Source organism: Trichosurus vulpecula, chromosome 2, assembly GCF_011100635.1.
Source record: "Trichosurus vulpecula isolate mTriVul1 chromosome 2, mTriVul1.pri, whole genome shotgun sequence".
NCBI classification, from domain to species: domain Eukaryota; kingdom Metazoa; phylum Chordata; class Mammalia; order Diprotodontia; family Phalangeridae; genus Trichosurus; species Trichosurus vulpecula.
This window is the reverse complement of record NC_050574.1, coordinates 3,261,501-3,284,717: the sequence shown is the minus strand read 5'-3', so window position 1 is coordinate 3,284,717 and position 23,217 is coordinate 3,261,501. Positions and strand designations below refer to the sequence as shown.

Here is a 23,217-nt window from a genome sequence, read left to right as displayed (position 1 = left end):
GGCTGCTGGGTGGGGGGTGGAGGGCGTGGGTGGCCCTTTCCGGAGAGGGTTGGCTGAAAACAGGAACTTGCATTGAGATTGGGCTGCTTACTTCCGTTATAGCTGAACGATCTCCGCCTTCCTTGGAGCCCAGATCACTCTGCCTTCCCCCCCTCCCATTCGAGAGCTTTCTGCCTTCGTCCCTCACAGCTGAGATCTCTCTGCCTTCTCTTGGACCTGAGATCTCTGCCTTCTGGACGCCAACTCTGTGGGTGCAGATCCCAGGTAGGTGTGAGCCAGCCCCTTACAGATGTGCTGGTTCCTACTGCCTGTCCCTACCTTGGGATCTCCTTCTCTTCCTCTGACCACGTGGTAAGCGCCCTCCAGGTCGGCCTGGAGTGATCCTCCCTTCCAGGCCTGGCTGCTGGACAAGCTCACAACCCTAACTCTTTCTAGACTCCCGATCACTTCCCAAATATCCAGGGTGAGACCCTCCCCAGACATACCATTGGGTCACCTTTTCCCCAAATGCGAACTTTACACCCTGGGGACCAAAGAATCTTCCCACCAGGACCCAGGAATCCTGTCTCCCTGCCCCAGCTTTAGTTAGAGATTAAGTTGTCTTTCCTTCAGACCAAGCCCCCTGTAAGAACCCGAAAGTTCTGCCTACCCTGAGGACCCTGCTTTGGATAGTGGAACCAAATCTCCTGCCTGCCTCCCCCTTAGCTCCTGGGCTGGTTCCTTCTCAGATCCCAGGCACTGGCTCCCTGTGTCTGGTGTCCTTTGAGGGATTCCAGGCGCAAGCTCTCCTAGCGGATCCCCGGAGTCCTCCCCAGGTTCTAGTTAGTCTTCCTGCTTTCCGAGACTCAGTGTCCTCCTGGAACCCTTCTGTCTCTCCAGGGTCCCTGACCTCCGTGCCATGGTATGTGTTAGAATATGTCCCTCCCAGAGCCTACTTGGGCTCCCCTGTCCCAGGCCTCCTGCTTCCCTGCCCCCTGCCTGGTGGCTGAATCCAGACTGGATTTGGTCTCTGAGCCTCAGGCTTATCCTCGTGGCTCCTCCCCAGAGTTGTGCCCATCCGCAGCCTTCCTTAGCTTCCCTCCTTCCTAGATGAAGCAGTTAGTCTGTTGTCTAGATAATGTGTCAGTGTGTTAGTTGGGGAGAGGGGAGGCAGGGAGGGCAGAAAACCAACTGGAGGGAGATCTCTGATTCAGGAGCCATTGAGGCTCTGACTGTCTCATCCCACCTGGGACCCCAAGCCCTTTCTGCCTCTTGGTTCTCTGAAGGAGGATGGGGGAGGGGAAAAGGACTGAAGAGAAGGAGCAGGAGAGGGTGGGACAATCTTTTGCAAGCCCTATCCTACCTGTAGGTGGAGTCTGAGGGCAGGGCCTGACCCTCTGTAAATCCCATTAGGTCACCCTCCTGTCCTGGAAGAACAGGATAAGACCTTTGCCCCTCTGAGATCCTTCAGCCTGCAGAGGACCAAGGCCTGGCCCAAGCAGGGAGGGTGGAGCCAGAGGGAATGGCCCCTGGGAGCTGCAGACCCCCAGCCCAGGTGAGTGCACTCTGTCCTCAGACTTGGCCAACATCAGCCAAAGAGGCCATTTCCATAGACAAAAAGGATTTTGTATGAGGCTGACAATCCCCTACCTATGGAATGTTTCCTGACAAAAATAGGCAGGAAATTTGAAATACTAGTAACAGTACTGCCCTGCTCTCTCCTGTGTTTTGAACTGATTCAAGGCACTATCTACCCCTGCTCCCTCCCATGCAAGTGCTGCCCGCCCCTGTGCTTTTTTGTACAGTTTTCCCTGATGATCCCTGAGTCACAAAGATGACCACTTAACTCATTTGTCTCTGTCCTGTAGGGTCTTGTCTTTGCTCTCTTTATCCATGCCTAGCGCCCTTACCCCACATCCATAGAACTCACTCCTCCCCTTTGCTTTTTGGCCAAGCTCTCCTTGCCAGACCTTGAAGACTGGATGCTTAGCTTGTCCTCCAGGGTCTGAGCTCACAAACAGTTTATTGGTGAAGTCCATCAATACATCTTAACAAGCAAGTGTTGGCAGGTGAGCAGGTGTTGGCTGGTGAACATGTTGTACATTTCATGGAAGACTAGCATGCATTGGCATGAATATGTGCCTATAATGATTTGTTTATAATAGAATATTGTTGTTTACATGACACAATATTGCATCATCAAAATTTCAATTCAGGGGAAATCCGACAAATTTACAATACATTATTGGTTTGAAGATGTGTCATTTTTAAAAACTTAGGTTTTTTAAATGATGTAAATTTGTAAGAAGCCATTAAAGCATTAAAGATAGTAGATTTCCAGGGGTGTGCTAAGTAATTATTAATATTTTTTTTGAAATAGGCTAAGTAAGTTTGGAACCTCTGCTAATCCACAGGCAGTTTTTCTTGAAATGCCATGTTCTACTGAGAATAACGTATATTCCTTTCTATTCTCATTCAGTTTCTCTAAAGTCTAGCAGTCTGACTTTTCTAAATTTTATTCACTTCCTTAACTTCTTTCTTGTTTACTTTTTAGTTGGGCTTATCTAATTCTGAGAGGGGAAGGTTGAGGGCCCCCACTAGTATAGTTTTATAGTGTATTTCCTCTGGTAACTCATTTAAGTTGGCCTTTCAGAACTTAGATACTTTACCAGTTGGCGCATATATGTTTAGTATTGATGTTACTTAATCGTTTTTGGTACCTTTTAGCAAGATGTAAATGGAGGCAGATAGCAGAATGGATTAAAAATTGTAATCCTTCAATATGTTGTTTACAAGAAACACATATGGAACCGGGGGATACATACAGGGTAAAGGTAAAACGCTGGAGTAGAATATATTATGCTTCAGCTAAAGTAAAAAAAGCAGGGGTAGCAATCCTCCTCTCAGACAAAGCAAAAACAAAGATACATCTAATTAAAAGAGCTAAGGAAGGACGCTATATCCTGCTAAATGGTACCATAGACAATGAAGCAACATCATTACTTAACATATATGCACCAAGTGGTATTGGATAAAAATTTTTTAGAGGAGAAGTTGAGAAAGTTACAGGAAGAAATAGACTGCAAAGCTACACTAGTGGGAGACATCAGTCTCCCCCTCTCTGAACTCGATAAATCTAACCTCAAAATAAAAAAGAATGACATTAAGCAGGTGAATAGAATTTTAGAAAAGGTAGATAGGATGGAGATCTGGAGAAAATTGAAAGGGGATAAAAAGTAATGTACTGATGGGCATCCCCTCGATTTCCAATTCTTTGTTACTACAAAAAGAGCTTCTATAAACAGTTTCGTACATAAGAGTCCTTTTCCCACTTGTGTGATCTCTTTGGGATACAACCCTAGAAGTGGTATTGCTGGGTGAAAGGGTGTGGACATTTTTGTAGCCCTTTGGGCATAGTTCCAAATTGCTCTCCAGAGTGGCTGGATCAGTTCACAACTCCACCAGCAGTGTAACAGTGTTCCAATTTTCCCACATCCTCTCCAGAGTTTAACATTTTCCTGTTTTGTCATGTTAGCCAATTTGACAGGAGAGATGTGCTACTTAAGAGTTGTTTTGATTTACATTTCTCTAATCAGTAGTGATTTAGAGCATTTTTTTCTTTATCCATAAAACTTTTCAATTTGACATAATCAAAATTATCCATTTTGCATTTTTAATGCTCTTTATCTCTTGTTTGGTCATGAAATCTTCCATTTCACATAAATCTGACAAGGAAACTATTCCTTTCTCTCCCAAGTTGCTTATAGTATCAGCCTTTATTCCTAAATCATGAACCCATTTTGACTTTCCTGTGTATATGGTGTAAGATATTGGTCTATGCTCACTTTCTGCCATACCGTTTTCCAATTTTCCCAGCAGTCTTTCTGAAATAGCAAATTCTCAGCCCAGAAGCTGGATTCTTTGGGTTTGTCAAAGAGTAGATTGCTATAGTTGTTGACTATTGAGTCTTGTGTACCTAACCTGTTCTACCGATTCCCAGCTCTGTTTCTTAGCCAGTACCAGGTAGTTTTGATGACTGCTGCTTTATAGTGCAGTTTAATATCTGGTATGGCTAGGCCACCTTCCCTAACATTTCTTTTCTTTAATTTCCTTGATATTCTGGACCTTTAGTTCTTCCAGATGAATTTTGTTATTATTTTATCCAGCTCTGTAAAATAATTTTTGGTAGTTCAATTGTTATGGCAGTGAATAAGTAGATTAATTTAGTTAGAATTGTCATTTTTATTATATGAACTTGACCTAACCATGAGCAACTGATGTTTTTTCCATTTATTTAGATCTGACTTTTATTTGTATGAAAAGTGTTTTGTAATTGTGTTCATATCGGTCCTGGGTTTGTCTACGCAGGTAGACTCCCAAATATTTTATATTGTCTACCGTAGCTTTAAATGGAGTTTTTCCTTCTATCTCTTGCTGTGGTGTGGCTTTGTTACTAATATATAGGAATGCTGAGGATTTATGTGGGTTTATTTTATATCCTGCAACTTTGCTAAAGTTTTTTTATCATTTCAAGTAGCTTTTTACTTGATTCTCTAAGTAAAGTGTCATATCATCTGCAAAGAGTGATAACTTAATTTCTTTGCCTGTTCTAATTCTGTCAATTCCTTTTTCTCTTATTGCTTAAGCTAACATTTCTTAGTACGAAATTGAATAATAGGGGTTATAATCAACATCCTTGTTTCACCCCTGATCTTATTGAGAATGCATCTAACTTATCCCCATTACATATAATGCTTGCTGATGGTTTTAGTGATATGCTACTTATAATTTTAAGGAAGATTCCTTTTATTCTTATGGTTTTTATTGTTTTTTTTTAATAGGAATGGATGTTGTATTTTGTCAAAAGCTTTTTCTGTATGTATTGAGATAATCATATAGTTTCTGCTAGTTTTGTTGTTGATATGATCAATTGTGCTGACAGTTTTTCTAATATTAAACCATCCCTGCATTTCTGGAATAAATCCTACCTGGTCCTAGTGTATTATTGTTTTGTGAACATTTTATTTAAAATTTTTGCATGTATATTTACTAGGGAAATTAGTCTATAATTTTCTTTCTCTGTTTTGAGTCTTCCTGGTTTAGGTATTAGTACCATATTTGCGTCAAAAAAAGAATTTGGTAGGACTCCTTCACCTATTTCCCGAAATACTCTATAAAGCATTAGAATTTATTGTACTTTAAATGTTTGATAGAATTCCCATGTAGAGGGGGCGGTGCCAAGATGGCAGATGGAAAGCAGGGACATGCATGACTTCCCTGCCGAGTCTTCCAAAAATCTATAAAAAATGGCTCTGAACCAATTCTAGAACAGCAGAATTCCCATGTAAATCCATCTGTCCCTGGAGATTTTTTCCTAGGGACTTCATTGATGGCTTGCTGAATTTTTTTCTGAGATAGGTTTATTTTTGATCCTTTTCTGTTAACCTGGGCCATTTATATGTGTGTGTGTGTGTGTGTGTGTGTATGTATAAATAATAATGTGTGTGTATATATATATATATATATATATATATATATATATAGATATATACAAATACACACACACACACACACATTTTATTTTTTTGCGGAGGGGAAGGTAGGGCACTTGGGGTTAAGTGACTTGCCCAAGGTCACACAGGTAGTATGTCCACCTAGCTGCCCTGGCAATTTATATTTTTGTAATTATTTGTCCATTTCCCATAAGGTTGTCAAATTTATGGGCATACAGTTGGGCAAAATAATTCTTAATTATTGTTTTAATTTCCTCTTCGTTGGAGGTGAATGCATCCTTTTCATTTTTGATACTGGTGGTTTGCTTTTCTTCTTTCTTTTTTTTAATCAAATTGACCAAAAGTTTATCAATATTATTGGTTTATTCATAAAAGCAGCTCTTAGTTGTGTTTATTACTTCAATAGTTTTCTTGATTTCGGGTTTTCAGTATTTCTAATTTGGTGTTTAATTGAGGATTTTCAGTTTGTTTGTTTTCTAGCATTTTCAGTTGCATGGCCAATTCATTGACCTCCTTTTTCTCTATTATATTCATGTAAGCATTTAGAGATAAAAAAAACTTCCCGTAAGAACTGATTTTGCTGTATCCCATAAGTTTTGGTATGTTGTCTCATTATTGCCATTCTCTTCAATGAAGTTATTAATTGTTTCTAGGATTTGTTCTTTGACCCACTCATGTTTTAGGAATAGGTTATTTAGTTTCCAATTAGTTTTTAGTTTATCTTTCCATGGTTCTTTATTACAAATAATTGTTATTGCATAATGTTTTGAAAAGGATGCATTGACTATTTCTGCCTTTCTGCACTGGATTTTGAGGTTTTTATGCCCTAGTACATTGTCAGTTTTTGAGTATGTGCCATGTACCACTGCAAAAAAAGTACATTACTTTTTTTTCTTTTTCTTATTAAGATTTTTTATTTTTAGTTTACAACACTCAGTTCTGCATGATCCTGAGTTCCAGATTTTCTTTGCCCTATCTCCCCAAGATGGCATGGAACCTGATACATCTTGTACATATAACTTCACATTGAAATTATTTACACAGTAGTCAAGTTGTAAAGAAGAATTATTACCAATGGAACGAATCAAGAGAAAGGAGAAACAGAAGCAAAAAAACACCCAAAAATGAAAGAGGAAAAAAAAAAAACAAAAAAAGAAAAAAAAGTAAAGCAAAGAGTTTACCTTAATCTGCATTCAGTCTCCACAGTCCTTTCTCTGGGTGTAGACAGCTCTGTCCACCATGAGGCCTTTGGAGTTGTCTTTGCAGCTTGTATTGCTGAGACGAGCCAAGTCTATCAAGGTTAGTCATCACAGAATCCACATATCTGTGGTTGTGTATAATGTTCTCCTAGTTCTGCTCCGCTCACTCAGCATTATATGCTGTACGTCTTTCCAGGTTATTATGAAGTCTGTATCTTCCCCATTTCTTATAGCACAGTAGTACTCCATTGCACTCATATACCACAATGTGTTCAGCCATGCTCCACTTGGGAGTCTGTCTGGGAAGACAAATGTGGGACTGATATGAACACAATTACAAAACACTTTTCATACAAATAAAAGTCATATCTACATAAATGGAAGAATATCAGTTGCTCATGGTTAGGTCGAGTTAATATAATAAAAATGACAATTCTAACTAAATTATTCAGTGCCATTCCAATTGAACTACCAAGAATTATTTTACAGAGCTGGATAGAATTATAACAAAATTCATCTGGAAGAATGAAAGGTTCAGGGTATCAAGGGAATTAAAAAAAAATGCTAGGGAAGGTGGCCTAGCCATACCAGATATTAAACTGCACTATAAAGCAGCAGTCATCAAAACTACCTGGTACTGGCTAAGAAACAGAGTCGTGAATCGGTGGAATAGGTTAGGTACACGAGACTCAATAGTCAACAACTATAGCAATCTACTCTTTGACAAACCCAAAGAATCCAGCTTCTTGGCTGAGAATTTGCTATTTCAGAAAGACTGCTGGGAAAATTGGAAAACGGTATGGCAGAAAGTGAGCATAGACCAATATCTTACACCATATACACAGGAAAGTCAAAATGGGTTCATGATTTAGGAATAAAGGCTGATACTATAAGCAACTTGGGAGAGCAAGGAATAGTTTACTTGTCATATTTATGTGAAATGGAAGATTTCATGACTCAACAAGACATAGAGAGCATTACAAAATGCAAAATGGATAATTTTGATTTTGTTAAATTGAAATGTTTTTATATAAAAAAAAGCAATGCAACAAAGATTAGGAGGGAATCAGAAAATTGGGAGAAAATCTTTACAACCGGTGTCTCTGATAAAGGCCCCATCTCTAAAATATACAGGGAACTGAGCCAGATTTATAGGAATACAAGTCATTCCCAATTGAGAAATGGTCAAAGGATATGGACAGGCAGTTTTCAGAGGAAGAAATTAAAGATATCTGTAGGCATATGAAAAATGGTCTAAATCACTACTGATTAGAGAGATGCAAATCAGAACAACTCTTAGGTAACACATCTGTCCGGTCAGATTGGCTAAAATGACAAAACATGAAAATGACAAATGCTGGAGTGGATGTGGGGAAATTGGAACATTGTTACATTGTTGGTGGAGTTGTGAACTGATCCAGCCATACTGGAGAGCAATTTGGAACTATACCCAAAGGGCTATAAAAATGTTTATACCCTTTGACCCAGCAATACCACTTCTAGTGTTGTATCCCAAAGAGATCACACAAGTGGGAAAAGGACCCACATGTACAAAGATGTTTATAGCAGCTCTTTTGGTTATAGCAAAGTATTGGAAATAAGGGGGATGCCCACCAGTACGTTACTTTTTATCCCCTTTCAATTTTCTCCAGATGTGTATCCTATCTACCTCTTCTAAAATTCTATTCACCTGCTTAATGTCATTCTTTTTTATTTTGAGGTTACATTTATCAAGTTCAGAGAGGGGGAGATTGAGGTCTCCCACTAGTATAGTTTTGTCATCTGTTTCTTCCTGTAACTTCCTTAACTTCTCCTCTAAGAATTTTTATCCAATAGCACTTGGTGCATATATGTTAAGTAATGACATTTCTTCACTGTCTATGGTACCTTTTAGCAGGATATAGTCTTTCCTTATCTCTTTTAATTAGATCTATCTTTGTTTTTGCTTTGTCTGAGATGAAGATTTCTACCCCTGCTTTATCTACTTTAGCTGAAATATTATATATTCTACTCCAACCTCTACCTTTACCCTGTGTGTATCCCCCTGTTTCAAATGTATTTCTTGTGAACAATATATTGTAGGAATATGGTTTTTAATACATTTTGCTATCTGCCTCTCTTTTATGAGAGTTCATCACATTCACATTCATAGTTATGATTATTATCTGTGTCTTTTTCTGCATTCTATTTCCCCCTCCTTTTATAAGCTATTATTTCTCCCTTCCACTCCTCAAAAGAATTTTGCTTTTAACCACCCCCTTCCTCAGTGTTCCCTCTCTATTGACTCCCTTCCCTTCTCTTACCCTTTTCCCCTTGCTACTTCTTCCCTTCTTTCTAACCACCAGCCTCTTTTCTTTCCCCTTTCCCTTCCTACTTTCTGGAGGAGAAGTTTGATTTCTATTGTTTTCAGAGTATGTTATTCCCTCCTTGAGCTAAATCTGATAAGAATAAAGCTCAAACACTGCTCTTCTTCCCCCCTTCTTTCCCTATAATATGTTTTTGTGCCTCTTCTTGTGATGTAATTTGAACTTTTTCTGCCTCCTCCTTACCTCTTCTCCCAGAACAATCCATTTATACTCATTATTTTTTATCATCATATCATTTACTTTATACTGATACCCTCAGTGTATGTATATCCCTTTTCATTGTTGTAATAACTGTGCCATTCTCAGGTTGACACATATGTAGCATATATAAAACTATATAATCCTATATAAGGATATAAACAGTTTGCCTTTATTGAATAACAAAGTTTTTTTTCCCCCTGTTTAGCTTTTTATTTCTCTCTTCAGTTTTGTATTTGAAGATCAAATTTTCCATTGAGCTCTGACCTTTACATCAGGAAAGTCTGTAATTCCCTTATTTCATTGAATGTCCATCTCCTTGCTCTAAATTTATGCGCATTTTTGCTGGGTAGTTGATCCTTGGTTATATGCCATGCTCCTTTGCCTTTTGGAATATCATAGTGTAATTCCTCTTGTCTTTTGATGTAGAAGCTGCAAGATCCTGTGTGGTCCTCACTGTAGTTCTGTGATATTGAAATTGTTTCTTTCTAGCTGCTTGCAGTATTTTCTCCTTGACCTGATAATTCTGGAATTTGGCTACAGTATTCCTTGGACTGTTTAATTTGGGGTCTCTTTCAGGGTGTGGTGTGTGGATTCTTTTGATGACTATTTGACCCTCTGGTTCTGGGATCTCAGGCAGTTATCCTTCATGATTTCTTGGAAGATATTATCCAGGCTCTTTTTTTCATCAAGCCTTTCCAGTAGACCCATAATTCTTAGATTATCTCTTCTGCATGTACTTTCCAGGGCAGTTGTTTTTCCAATCAGATATTTTAGGTTTCTTCTATGTTTTCATTCTTTAGGTTTTGTTTGACTGATTCTTGATGCTTCATAGAGTCATTAGCTTCTACTTGTGCAATTCTAATTTTTAAGAAATGGTTTCCTTCATTTAGCTTCTGAAGCTCCTCTTCCATTTGGCTGCTGTCTGCCATAGCTCTGACAGATTCCCATCCTGGGCTGAGAGGCCTAGGGATTACCACCAATTTCATATGCTCAGTGCTCTCTTAGCCCAGTTTGCTGGCTGAGTTCTTCTGTTGCTCCTGTTCTTGTGTGGTTTGGTGCAGTTCTGTTGGCTTGGCACTCTCCTAGCCCACAGATCCATCCTGTCGACCCTGTGGACTCTCCTGGCTTGGAAATTTGCCACACTCAGTCTGCTAGTGGCTTCTAACTCTCCCAGTTCTGCTCAGATTCACTTTTTCAAATGTATCTGACAGAATTTATGAGAGAGTTGTTCTAAGTCCCTGCTTTTACATCACTGTCTTGGCTCCACCCCTGTGATTTTCTTTCTAAAAATATTTCACACTATTTTTTGTCATTGAACACCCACTTCTTGTCCCACAGTGCTATGCACATATTTGTAGGATAGGTCACCCTGGGCTGCACACTGAGCACATTCTTCCCTTCCCTGCTCATTTCTAGTCCTTTTGGAATAGTTTTCCATATTTCAGTGTCCTTTCCATTGTATTTGAAAGGCTTTCTCTGGGTGCCTTTTAGAACTCACTGAGCCTGGAGGACCTGGAAGTGTAACAGAGGAAGACAGCACAGAAAGGAATGATGAAAGCAGGTTGGAATGAGGAGAACATACCCCAGTAAAGGGGCACAATGGAGCAGTCAGTTAGAAAAGTCCCAAAGATGCTGAGCCTGGTGAGAAGTGAGATGTCTGAAATGAGCCTTCTACTTAAGTGGAGGTTTGGAGTTCATTACCTCATCCCAAGGTGGGGAGAGATGACTGTGGAAGGCTTGAAAAGAAAAGAAGTTTGGAATAGCTTTTGTTGGGTGTGAGTTAGGGAATCAGAGATCAGTTATCAAGAAAAGAACTACCTTCCTACATTGAAAGTACTGTGCACTGGAGGATAGTGACTCATGAGATGCCAGTGGAAAAAAAGAATTACAAATTCTTGGGAATCTCAAAGAGTGCAAAAGATAAATACCTTAATTATTTCCAAGTAAAATAATAGAATAAAGCCAGTTAAAGGTGATATATAGATTAGAAATAGACCATGAGTCAGGTGTTTTGAAGAAGAAATCAGAATGATAAAAAAGCAATGGAGAGTTTTGTCCATATGATGTAAAATTGTTCCTTAATATCAGAATGTCTGGTAAAGAGCGTCATGTGTTAATGATGAAAATGGAAGACCATCAAATTCCAAGCACTTTGGCTGAACTCTCCTTGTGCATGTATCAGATAGGAAATACAGATGACTGCTCCCAAGTGTCAAGGTATTTTCAGGTTGGGCCATCCTCTCATGTACATGGTCCATCAAGAGGCCTCTTAACTCATTCTCTTGACTTTTGTTCTCCCAGGTTTCCAGAGTTCTACAGGCATGATTAGATCCTTTATTTCTCTTGAGGAAACTGTCAATACTTTTCTCATGCTTTAGCTGAAACGCAACCTACATTAATGAAATTTTGCTTTTTTAATGTATGAAGGAACTCTGCACAATTATTCTTGTTTCTGTGTAAGTAAGTAGCAGAGTATGGATCAGTTCTCTACTGCTTGTGCCAATTTTGGTCTGACAATAAGACCAAGTAAATAGAGGTTCTCGAAAAGGTCATGGATATCAAGGGAAGTGATTTAAACATATTCAAGGATGGTGATCTAGCTGTAAGAGATCTTAAACTGTATTATAGACCTGTAATCATCAAATCAATCTTGTCTGACTAAGAAGGAGAGTGGTGGATTGGTGGAATTGGTTAGGTACAAATTAAATTATAGTAAATGACCATAGTAATCTGCTGTATGATCCCAAAGAGCCAAGGTTTGGAAGAAAAACTTTTTTTTTTTTTGACAAAAACTGCTGGGAAAATGCAAACAACTGTATAGCAAAAACTAGGCACAGACCAACATCTTGCACTGTATACCAAAATAAGGCCAAAATGGATACAGGATTCACACATAAAAGGTGATATCATAAGCAAATTAGGAGAGTATGTCTGTTAGATCAAAGGTGAAGTGAAGAATTTATGACCAAACAAGAGAGAGAACATTAGAAAATATAAAATAGTTAATATTGATTTTATTTAATTAAAAAAGTTTTGCTTTGTTTTTTTGTTTTTTTTCTCAGAAACAAAGCTAGTGTAACCAAAATTAAAGGGAAAGTAGAGAAGTGGGAAAAAATTTTTCCAACAATTAACATTGATAAAAGTTTCATTTCTCAAATATGTAGAAAAGTGAGTCAAATTTATAGGATAGAATTAAATGTTAAAAATATTTTAGCATGTAATTGGGGGGGAGGGGAAAAATATAGTTTTTTAAAATGTAAAAAACAATTAAGAAAATCGAGGTTCTCCATCATCCAGCCTGGCCCCATCCACATGTGGCACCATTGGTTACAGCCAATTGGTCACAGGAATTTTCAATCCTGTGAATCATTTCATTTCCCTTGGCAGTATGTTTTCCAGCATGTCCATATAGATAATGACATTTAAAAAGAGAGAACCTTTGAATGAGTTACTCTATAATTATATTTGATTGTGGGACTGAGTGGCCTTCTTTGGGAAAAGCTTGCCCTAATTGCTAAGTCAAACTAACCTAGACATTCTCTTAAGTCCGAGTCACCTGTAGATATAGGGAATAGTTAAACTGATAAGACTCAGTCACTTAGTAGCAGGTTTTAGTTTAAGACACATGTCTTTTTATGGCTAAAATAGTCATGGGATTATAAGATTCTTTTCAAAGGTTAAATTCCTCTTTCAGGCTACTGGAGGAAGGTGGTTGATGAAAGGCTAAATTCTTCTTTCCAGTCTTAGTGAATAAGCTCCTTTTTACTTTTTCTGCCTCTAGAGGTTAAGTCTCAATTGAGTAGTGTAATCTAATAAGGTTGAGTTGTCCTCTCTGGCAGCTGTAGGATGGGGAGTGGCTGCTAACTAGAAATGATGAGCTCCCCTTTTCCAGTCTTTCTTCAAACTATAGGCTCCTTTAAATAATACTTTAGTTGTAAAAGTCATCAGTTGCAAGGGTTGAAAGACACATGATGAATCTGGGACAAGAAAACATACGAGGAGTACATATTGATCTGACCTGCCTTGTCTAATTGAATTATGTTCAAAACATATTTCCAGAGATTGTTGTAATTTTTCTGTTCCTCTTCTGTTACAAAAATAAGCTCTGGTCTGGTACAATTAAATCATTATTTACTAGCAAATTTTATACCTCACATTATTTTCTATTTAAGGTAACTAATTTTGAGTTGATGCCTGCTTTGCTCAAGATAGTTTGGGTTTGGGAGTGGCCAAGGAAAGTGTGGGAGAAAAGAGGAGTTAGACTGGGTACCAAAGTGAAGGTCTTTGGAGGTAGTGTGCTGAACTTTTTCTTAATATGCCTATGAAAACTGGACATTATACCAGGGCCATGCCAGCAGACTGAATCTCTCCATTTGAAGTATCTTAGAAAGAATCAGAAGATCTCCTGGCAAGATAAAGTACTGGACACTGAAGTACTTTCTCAAGTTAGACTGCCAAGCATCCCCACTCTCCTTCAGAGAGTGCAGCTCTGATGGGCTGGCCATGTTGTACAAATGCCCAAAGTATGTTTGCCTAAAACACTATTTTTCTGAGAACTCATGTAAAGAAGGTACTCACATTGTGGTCAGAGGAAGTGATACAAAGGCCTTCCCAAGGTCTCCCTGAAAAGCTGTATAATCAATGGTGATATATGGGAGGCACTGGGAAAGGACCACCCAGAATGGGGTGCCTGCCTCAAAGAATGTACTGTGTCATGTGAGCAAAGCAGAATTACAGTCCTTGAAAAGAATGGTGAGATATGCAAATTGAGAGCCATCTCCACCCCAGATATTCACAGGGACTATTTGTGCCCAACCTGCAGTAGAGCCTTCTAGACTTGTATTGGTCTGATCAACCTTGGTCAGACACACTGTACCTTGACCATGACATAGTGATGTCATTTGGTCCTCTTTGAGTACAAAGATCAACAAAAAAGACACAACTATGCAACTAAATATTGTAGTAAAGAAATAAACGCTGTTGACAAATGAAAGCAATCATAAAGTGAAAGCATAAGACATTTTGGCCATGACACATTGTAGCTGGGGTATACTCAAGCATCAGTGTAACTGCAGATAACTGTTCTTCACTTGGCTGTAAAGTCTCATAGCCCTCGGTTCAGTCTAGATTGTAATTAGTATCTCTTATGAACCCTTTTCATGTTTTATCTAGAGAAGACTTTGTTTCAGCTTCTCAGGAAATGAACTAGATCTTTTCTTTGTCTTTCTTTCCTATAAGCACACATAAATGCCCCCCTTTCTCCACAAACACATTGCATTTGCCAACTTCTCACAAATTCCTCACACAATTTTTAGTATAACATGTCACTTCTATCATTTTTGATAAGGGAGAAATTTCACATCTTCTCTCTCTTCCATAGATCTTGCTGCCTCACAGATAAAACACATAATTTGTCTGAGATTCCACAGGGAGACATATTCCACAGTAAGACCTTTCTCATCTTTATTCCAAGTGACCACATCAACTGCTTTTCTCAGTATTCCATTCGGCTCTTAATGACTCTGGTTTCAAGTGTTGACTGACATTCATAAACGGTACAACCTTTTTGGTAAAAACCTTTTCTGTCCTTCATTTCCTTCCTCTTGCTTGATGAAGGTTAGACTATTAGAAATTCTGGAGTCTCTTTCTGCTCTAAATCATGGGACTTTTGTTGGTTTAGGAGTTGGTGACATTCAAGGATGTGGCTGTGGACTTCACCCCAGAGGAGTGGGGCCTCTTGGACCATCCTCAGAAGGAGTTGTACAAGGAGGTCATGCTGGTGAATGCCCAGAACCTGCTCTCCGTGGGTAAGGACACTTCCCCTGGCTGCTCTGAGTTGGCAATCAAAGGGAATTTCTTCATTCCTGAGTGTGCTGGCTTTGGAGCATTTGTCAATTACTGGATTGGGAAAAGTTCTGGTCTCCTGTGTCCAAGAGGCAGCGTCCTCCTGCTTCTTGGTCTTCCTATAAAAGGTCAATACATTGTGTGAGGAGAACCTGGAGGTTTCCTGGTTGCCCTTGAAATTGTCTCTTGCCAATTCTAGGTACCTTGAGGTCAAAGTTCAGATCAGTTTTGAAGCATCTCAGGTGTGGAAGTAATCCCATATTATGTAGTCCAGCCTCTCCCTGGACATGAATTTTATCTGACAAATCTCTGAAATCTGCTCAGGCAGCTTTTCCCTGCACCCTCTTCCTCTTTGGGAGGGGCCAAGTATTTAGGACATTGTTCTTTGTGAGAAGTATCAGTTTGTAGCTCCCAGCTCCTAGTTGTGCCTGGTAGGGCACATTCATCTTCCTTTACATTGGCCCAAATTCCAGCCCAGGAGGTGGGAAAGGAAGGAAGGGAACAAGCATTTCTGTTCACCTGCTGTTCACCAGCTGTTGTGCTAAGTGCTTTCTTTACAATATGATGTCATTAGGTGGTGTTATTATCCCCAGTGGACATTTGAGAAATCTGAAGCCAACAGAGGTTAAGTGACTTGTGCAGGAGCATGCAGCTAGTAACTGTCTGAGGCTGGATTTAATTTCTGATATTCCTGACTGCAGGCCCAGGGCTCTCTCCACTGTACTACCAGCTGCCTCTAATTTCTGGATAATCATAGCTATGTAATGAGTGCCTCCTCCTATGAAGAAGGGGCACCAAGACCAAATGTTCTGACTCCAGATTGGCTCCATGATCTTCTCCCCATCTCTCCTTAAAGCTCCCCAAAATTAATACTATGGACGCCTTGCTCCAGGAGTTCAGGGAACTCTCCTGTGCTCCTTGTTTGCAGGCCCCTGTCAATGCAGGAATAACAGACTGACCAAGAATCAGAATTTGGTCAAACCAAGGTTCATTGAGTTCCCTAGCAAGAGAATCACAGCAGAAGAGGCAAAGACTCCTGAATGAAGAGTCCCAAGGTTTTTATAGGTTTTAGGGAGTGGGGAGCTGGGAGAAGGCAGGGCCACAGCTGATTCATCAGGATCTAATTTTCAGGAGCTCAAGGCTGATCTGGAACATCCTAGTTTGGGTTCCTTGCATTACAGGCCTTAATAGGAGAATAAGCCAGATCTGTGTGAATGTGATGGAGTGCTTCTCTAGGTTTGTATGCACACTGTTTTCCCTAAAGAGACCTAAATTACAAGTTTTCCTCCATCCTCATCCCTGATTCCCCATGCCCAGGTCTGCCAGTTCCCAGAGAAGATCTGATTTGTTATTTGGAGGAAAGGGAAGCACCATGGCTGCTGGAACAAGAAGGCCTGAGGAGCTGCTGTCCAGGTGAGTGAGGGGAAAGGAGGTCTATGAGAGCTGGGATATCAAGAGGCTTCTGGGTGTGGGGGTGAAGCAAGTGCTCGACCTGGGGCAGGAAGATCTGACTTGGAATTCTTTTTGAGACCCTTTTTAACAGTGGGATCCTGCACAAATCAGTGAACCAATGTGTTTGAGTTTCCCCCCCTTTAAAATGAGGGAGTTGGACACCATGACCTTAAAGCTCTCTTCCAGTGATAAATCTCTAATCCAATAAAGAGTCCTTGATTGGAATTTGGAGGCATGGATCTACCCTGAAAGTTCAAAAAGGGCTAGGCTTTCTAACATGGGCTTTTTGTTAGACTTCAAGGCAGTGAGCATTTATTAAGTGCCTGGCATGTGCCAGACCCTCTGTTAAGCTCCAGGAATATATAGAGATATAAGGAACGTCCAATGCTCTCCTGGAGGTCCCAGACTGGAGGTTGGGGCACATAACCTGCCAACAACAATATAGAAACCTGTCCTGGACAGGACAAATTGGAGCTCATTGAGACAGGGAAGGCCCTAAAGTGAAGGAGGCCTGGAAAGGCTCATTGTGGAAGGTAATCTCTAGTTGGGGCTTCAGGGAAGGCAGGGTGAGCATTCTAGGCTGGGGAATGGTGAGAAATCCCTATGGAATCTGGAGGCAGATTGTCCTGTTCACAGAAGAGAAGGGAGGCCTGTACCACTGTAGGATTCCATACTTGGTGGGGATATAAGGTGACAGGGTAGGCGAAGGGCAGATGATTTTTGGTGCAGGTGATTAACAGCCCTGGAGAGGATTTTCTTTTTAATTTTTTTGCTAAGGAGCCCCAGAAGTTTGTTGAGTACGTGCTGACATGGTCAGTCCAGAACTTCATGAAGATGAACTTTGATAAGTGGGTGGATGGAGGAATGAGTGGAGTGAGGGTAGAGTTGAGACAGCACCTCAGGTAGGACGTCATTGGGGCCTGAACAAAGACAGGGGCAATGCTGACAGAGAAGGGTGTATGTGGGAGAAATGTTACCTTGGTGGAATCCTAGGACTTTGCAGCAGATTGAATATCAGGATCAGAAGTATGAATGTGTGAGAGTCAGTGAGGAGCACATGACACCTCATTTGTGAGCCTGCACTATTGGAATGGTGTCTTGGAGAGCCTTAGGAGAGTAGGAAGAGGGGAGGGTTGGGGGAAAGAGAAGGAGCTTAGGTTAGAGAAGAGCCTCACTAAGAGAGAGGCAGGAGAAGGCTGATTGACTAGACAGTCAAGGCTGCAGAGAAGTCAAGAAGGATGAGGATGAAGAAATGGCCAGTGGATTTAGCAAGCTGGAGATTTTTGGTTATTTTGGAGAGAGGAGTTTCCATTGAACCATGAGATTGGCAGCTAGACTGCAGGGAGTTTCATGGAAAGCAAAGTAAAGGAGTTGGAGACACCAGTTGTAAATGGGTTTCTCCAGGTGCTTAGCCAAGAAATAGAAGATAATGAGAAAATATCTCTTGGGTTGAAGGGATCAAGTGACTGTGTTTTGAGGATTAGAGAGAAAGGGTTTGATTTGTGGCAATAGGGAAGGAGTCATTAGTGCAGGAGAGAATGAAAAGTAGTGAAATAATGGGGATGCTGCAGAGGCAGCATGCTGAGGACAATGGCGAGCTGAAATGGGGTGATTTACACTTGGAAAGGAGTTTGCTGTAGCAAGCAAAGGGAGACCATTTCATCTGATAGTGGTGTCATAAAGGAAAAAAAGGCCCTTGATTTATGGGGCATGTGGAGGATGAGATCGGTCTTGATAAGGATCCATTTTTTCAGTGACACAGACAGCAAATTTCTCTGCTGAGGAGGTCGGGGTTGGGGGGGGGGGGTGGAGAGTGGACACAAGCCATAAGGGAGTATTGGGGAAGAATGAAAGGAATTGGAAAAGCTGCTGTGCTGAATGGGGCAGTGAGTCAGTTTTGGGGTTGCTCAGGCATTTCAGTTGTTTCTGACTCTTCATGACCCAGTTTGGAGTTTTTCTGTCAAAGATAATGGAGTGGTTTGCCATTTCCTTCTCTGGCTGATTTTACAGATGAGGAAACTGAGGCCAGCAGGTCTAAGTGTCTTGCCCAGGGTCACACTGCTAGTATGTGTCTGAGGCTAGATTTGAACTTGTCTTCCTGACCAGTACTCTATCCCCTGCACCATGTAGCTGCCCCCCGGGATTCAGTAGGGAGATGTCAAAGAGCAGCCTTGCCCCTGTGAGGGCCACACTGAGAAGATTATTTAGCCAAGATGTATAGTGGACCCAGGCAGCCTGGTTGTATGATTTTCTTTCTCCATTCAGTAGCATCTAAGTCATTGCAAAGGTGGCTGCCTTACTTAGAATTAATCTAAGGCTATGCTTTATGTAAATCATCAACCTGTGCCCCTTGCTTCATCTCTGAGGCCAATCTCTGGCCCATTCTTGGAGCATCATTGGCCACATTCTTTGAGGTGACAGCTACTCTTAGTTTGGGGAAATAGGAGGTAGAAACTCCCAGGTGTCCCATAGTATGAGATGCTTCAGGAGCCTCAGAAGAAGTCTGTCTGATTTTCCCTTTGGTCAGGCCCCGTCAGGGTTAGAACCAGATAGATGTCACTCAACATAAGGGATAAGGTGAAAGAAAAAACCAGAAAGAGGCCTGAGGCCAGAACCTGCATTTGCCAAATAAGACAGAGAGCAGAGTACAGGGAGCAAGGTGGAACCTGGGGCTTGATGTCAACCCTGGGCCTAGTCAGTCAGTCAATAAGCATGGATTAAGCACTTCCAGGTTTTGGAAGGGGAAAACCAGTCCCTGTTGTCAAGGAGCCTGCAATCTGGCATATGAATATGGAGATGGTTGAGAAGAAGTAACAGCTTGGGAATGTCACTCTTAGTCTATCCAGTGAAAGGAGAGCTTAGGAATAGGAAAAACGTCTAATTCAGTGGGATATATGAGAACTCAAGGAGTGAGGCTAGTGACACTTTGAGAAGCAGGGTAGGATTAGGGAAGAAAGAGTCAAAATCAAAAGAAGAATGACTACAATACAAGCACGTCTCAGAGATATTGTGGGTGGGTTGTGTTCCAGAGCTCCATAGTAAAGCAAATACTGCAATAAAATGAGTCACGTAAATTTTTTGGTTACTCTGCATGTAAAAGTTATGTTTGCAATAGACTGTTGTCTATTACATGCACGATACTCTTATGTCTAAATGAGTGGATATACCTTAAGTTTAAAATGTTTTATTGCTAATAAAAGCTGTCTACCATTGGATCTTTCAGTGATCCTTAATTTTGTTGCTGATGGTGGGTCTGGCCTGGTACTGATGGCTGCTGAGTGATGGGGGAGGGGATGGTGGTGGCTGTGGCAGTTTCTTAAAATAAGGCAACAGTGAAGTTTGCCACATTGATTGACTCTGTTTTTCAGTTGAACACTTAAAGTCCCATTGTGGAAGTGTTAATTGGCCTAATGTCAATATTATTGTTTCTTGTGCAATAGGAAGACATGAAGAGAAGGAGAAAAGAAGTCAACATGTAACAATAAAATAATGTTTCTTAAAAAGAAAACTCAGGGGAGAAAAGCTGTCTAGTAAGATGGAGAGATCGTGCCCAGTTGTAGGGTTGGAGTTCTAGTCTCTGTCCCTCAGCCATTCTGTGCTCACGGCCAGAGCTGTGAATGTACGGAGAATGGTCTGCTGGAGTCCTAGGTATTTGTGAGAATCCGATGTGATTGTGTGTCAAGCTCTTTGTAAATCAAGTTATCTTGCAGATGTGAGCTAATGGCATTTTCAGTGATTGATTCTGTCCATTGAACTTTGAAGACTTTTTTCTTATTCTGAGGAAATAGGATGTAGATGAGTTAGTTAACTTTCTCCCAATGGAAGGAATGGATTACAATTATATATGTGTGTACATGCATGTCTGTATATGTGTTTTATTGTTTGTTTCTTGCAGAAGGAGAGGTTAGATCTGAAATGAAAGAAACTACTGTGAAGCTAATTTTTTCTGGGGAAGAAACTCATGAGCCAAGATTCAGGAGTGATGCTCCTTGTGACGTCACAGGGAGACAAATCTGTGCTGGACTTCAGAGAATCCACATGGGAGACAAACGTTATGATTGTCATCAATGTGGGACAGACTTGAGTCAACAGTCTCCCTTTATTTACCATCAAAAAATTCATAATGAAGAGAAACCTCATGAGTGTGAAGAATGTGATAAAGCTTTTAGTGAACACTCATTTTTTATTAAACATCATAATATTCACACTGGCAGGACACTATATAAATGTAATCAATGTGGAAAGGCTTTCCGTTGCACTAACGATCTTGCTGCACATCAGAGAATCCACAGTGGAGAGAAACCATATGAATGTAATCAATGCAGAAAGGCTTTTAGAAGTGCCTCTGAACTTACTGTACATCTAAGAATCCACACTGGAGAAAAGCCTTATGAATGCAAGCAGTGTAGAAAGGCTTTCACACAGAGTTCCCATCTTGCTGCACATCAGAGAATCCACAGTGGAGAGAAACCTTATGAATGTAATCAATGCAGTAAGGCTTTTAGAAGTACCTCTGACCTTGATATACATCTGAGAATCCACATTGGAGAAAAACCTTATGAATGTAATCAATGTGGAAAGGCTTTCCGTTGCAGGAACAATCTTGCTGCACATCAGAGAATCCACACTGGAGAGAAACCTTATGAATGTAATCAGTGTGGAAAGGCTTTCCGTTGCAGGAACAATCTTGCTGCACATCAGAAAATCCACACTGGAGAGAAACCTTATGAATGTAATCAATGTGGAAAGGCTTTCCGTTGCAAGAACAATCTTGCTGTACATCAGAAAATCCACACTGGAGAGAAACCTTATGAATGTAATCAATGTGGAAAGACTTTCCGTTGCACGAACAATCTTGCTGCACATCAGAGAATCCACAGTGGAGAGAAACCTTATGAATGTAATCAATGTGGAAAGGCTTTTCGTTGCAGGAACAATCTTGCTGCACATCAGAGAATCCACACTGGAGAGAAACCTTATGAATGTAATCAATGTGGAAAGGCTTTCACACAGAGGTCCCATCTTGCTAAACATCAGAGAATCCACACTGGAGAAAAACCTTATGAATGTAATCAATGTGGGAAGGCTTTCAGTTGCAGCGCCAGTCTTACTAAACATCAGAAAATCCACACTGGAGAAAAATCTTATGAGTGCAAACAGTGTAGAAAGGCTTTCACACAGAGCTCTGTTCTTGCTGCACATCAGAAAATCCACATTGGAGGAAAACCTCATGAATGTAATCAATGTGGAAAGGCTTTCCGTTGCATGAACAGTCTTGCTGCACATAAGAGAATCCACAGTGGAGAGAAACCTTATGAATGTAATCAATGTGGAAAGGCTTTCAGTTGCAGCACCAATCTTGATAAACATCAGAAAATCCACACTGGGGAAAGGCCTTATGAATGTAATCAATGCGGAAAGGCTTTCCGTTGCACTAGCGATCTTGCTGCACATCTGAGAATCCACAGTGGAGAGAAACCATATGAATGTAATCAATGCAGAAAGGCTTTCAGAAGTACCTCTGCACTTATTGTACATCAAAGAATCCACACTGGAGAAAAACCTTATGAATGCAAGCAGTGTAGAAAGGCTTTCACACAGAGTTCCCATCTTGCTGCACATCAGAGAATCCACAGTGGAGAGAAACCTTATGAATGTAATCAATGCAGAAAGGCTTTTAGAAGTACCTCTGACCTTGATGTACATCTGAGAATCCACATTGGAGAAAAACCTTATGAATGTAATCAATGTGGAAAGGCTTTCCGTTGTAGGAACAATCTTGCTGCACATCAGAGAATCCACACTGGAGAGAAACCTTATGAATGTAATCAGTGTGGAAAGGCTTTCATTCGCAGCAACAGTCTTGCTGCACATCAGAAAATCCACACTGGAGAGAAACCTTATGAATGTAATCAATGTGGAAAGGCTTTTCGTTGCACAAACAATCTTGCTGCACATCAGAAAATCCACACTGGAGAGAAACCTTATGAATGTAATCAATGTGGAAAGGCTTTCCGTTGCAGGAACAATCTTGCTGCACATCAGAAAATCCACACTGGAGAGAAACCTTATGAATGTAATCAGTGTGGAAAGGCTTTCCGTTGCAGGAACAATCTTGCTGCACATCAGAGAATCCACACTGGAGAGAAACCTTATGAATGTAATCAATGTGGAAAGGCTTTCACACAGAGTTCCCATCTTGCTAAACATCAGAAAATCCACACTGGAGAAAAATCTTAGGAATGCAAACAGTGTAGAAAGGCTTTCAAACAGTGCTTTCCTCTTGTTGTACATCAGAAAATCCACATTGGAGAGAAACCTTATGAAGGTAATCAATGTGGAAAGGCTTTTAGAAGTGCCCCTGACCTTACGGAACATCAGAAAAATCCACACTGGTGAGAAACCTTATAAATGTAAACAGTGTAGAAGGGCTTTCACACAGAGGATCAATCTTATTGCACATCAGTGAATCCGCAAGAAACCTTATGAATGTAATCAATGCACAAAAGCTTTTCGAAGTACCTCTGACCTTGCTGTTCATCAGAGAATCCACACTGGAGAGAAACCTTATGAATGTAAACCTTGTAGAAAGGCCTTTACACAGAGCTCCAGTCTTTCTGCACATCAGAAAATCCACACTGGAGAGAAACCTTATGAATGTAA

General features: G+C 40.5%; 1 pseudogene; it reads left to right on the top strand.

Moving 5' to 3' along the window:
- Positions 1-87: 87 nt before the first annotated feature.
- Positions 88-23,217, top strand: LOC118838254 (annotated as a pseudogene).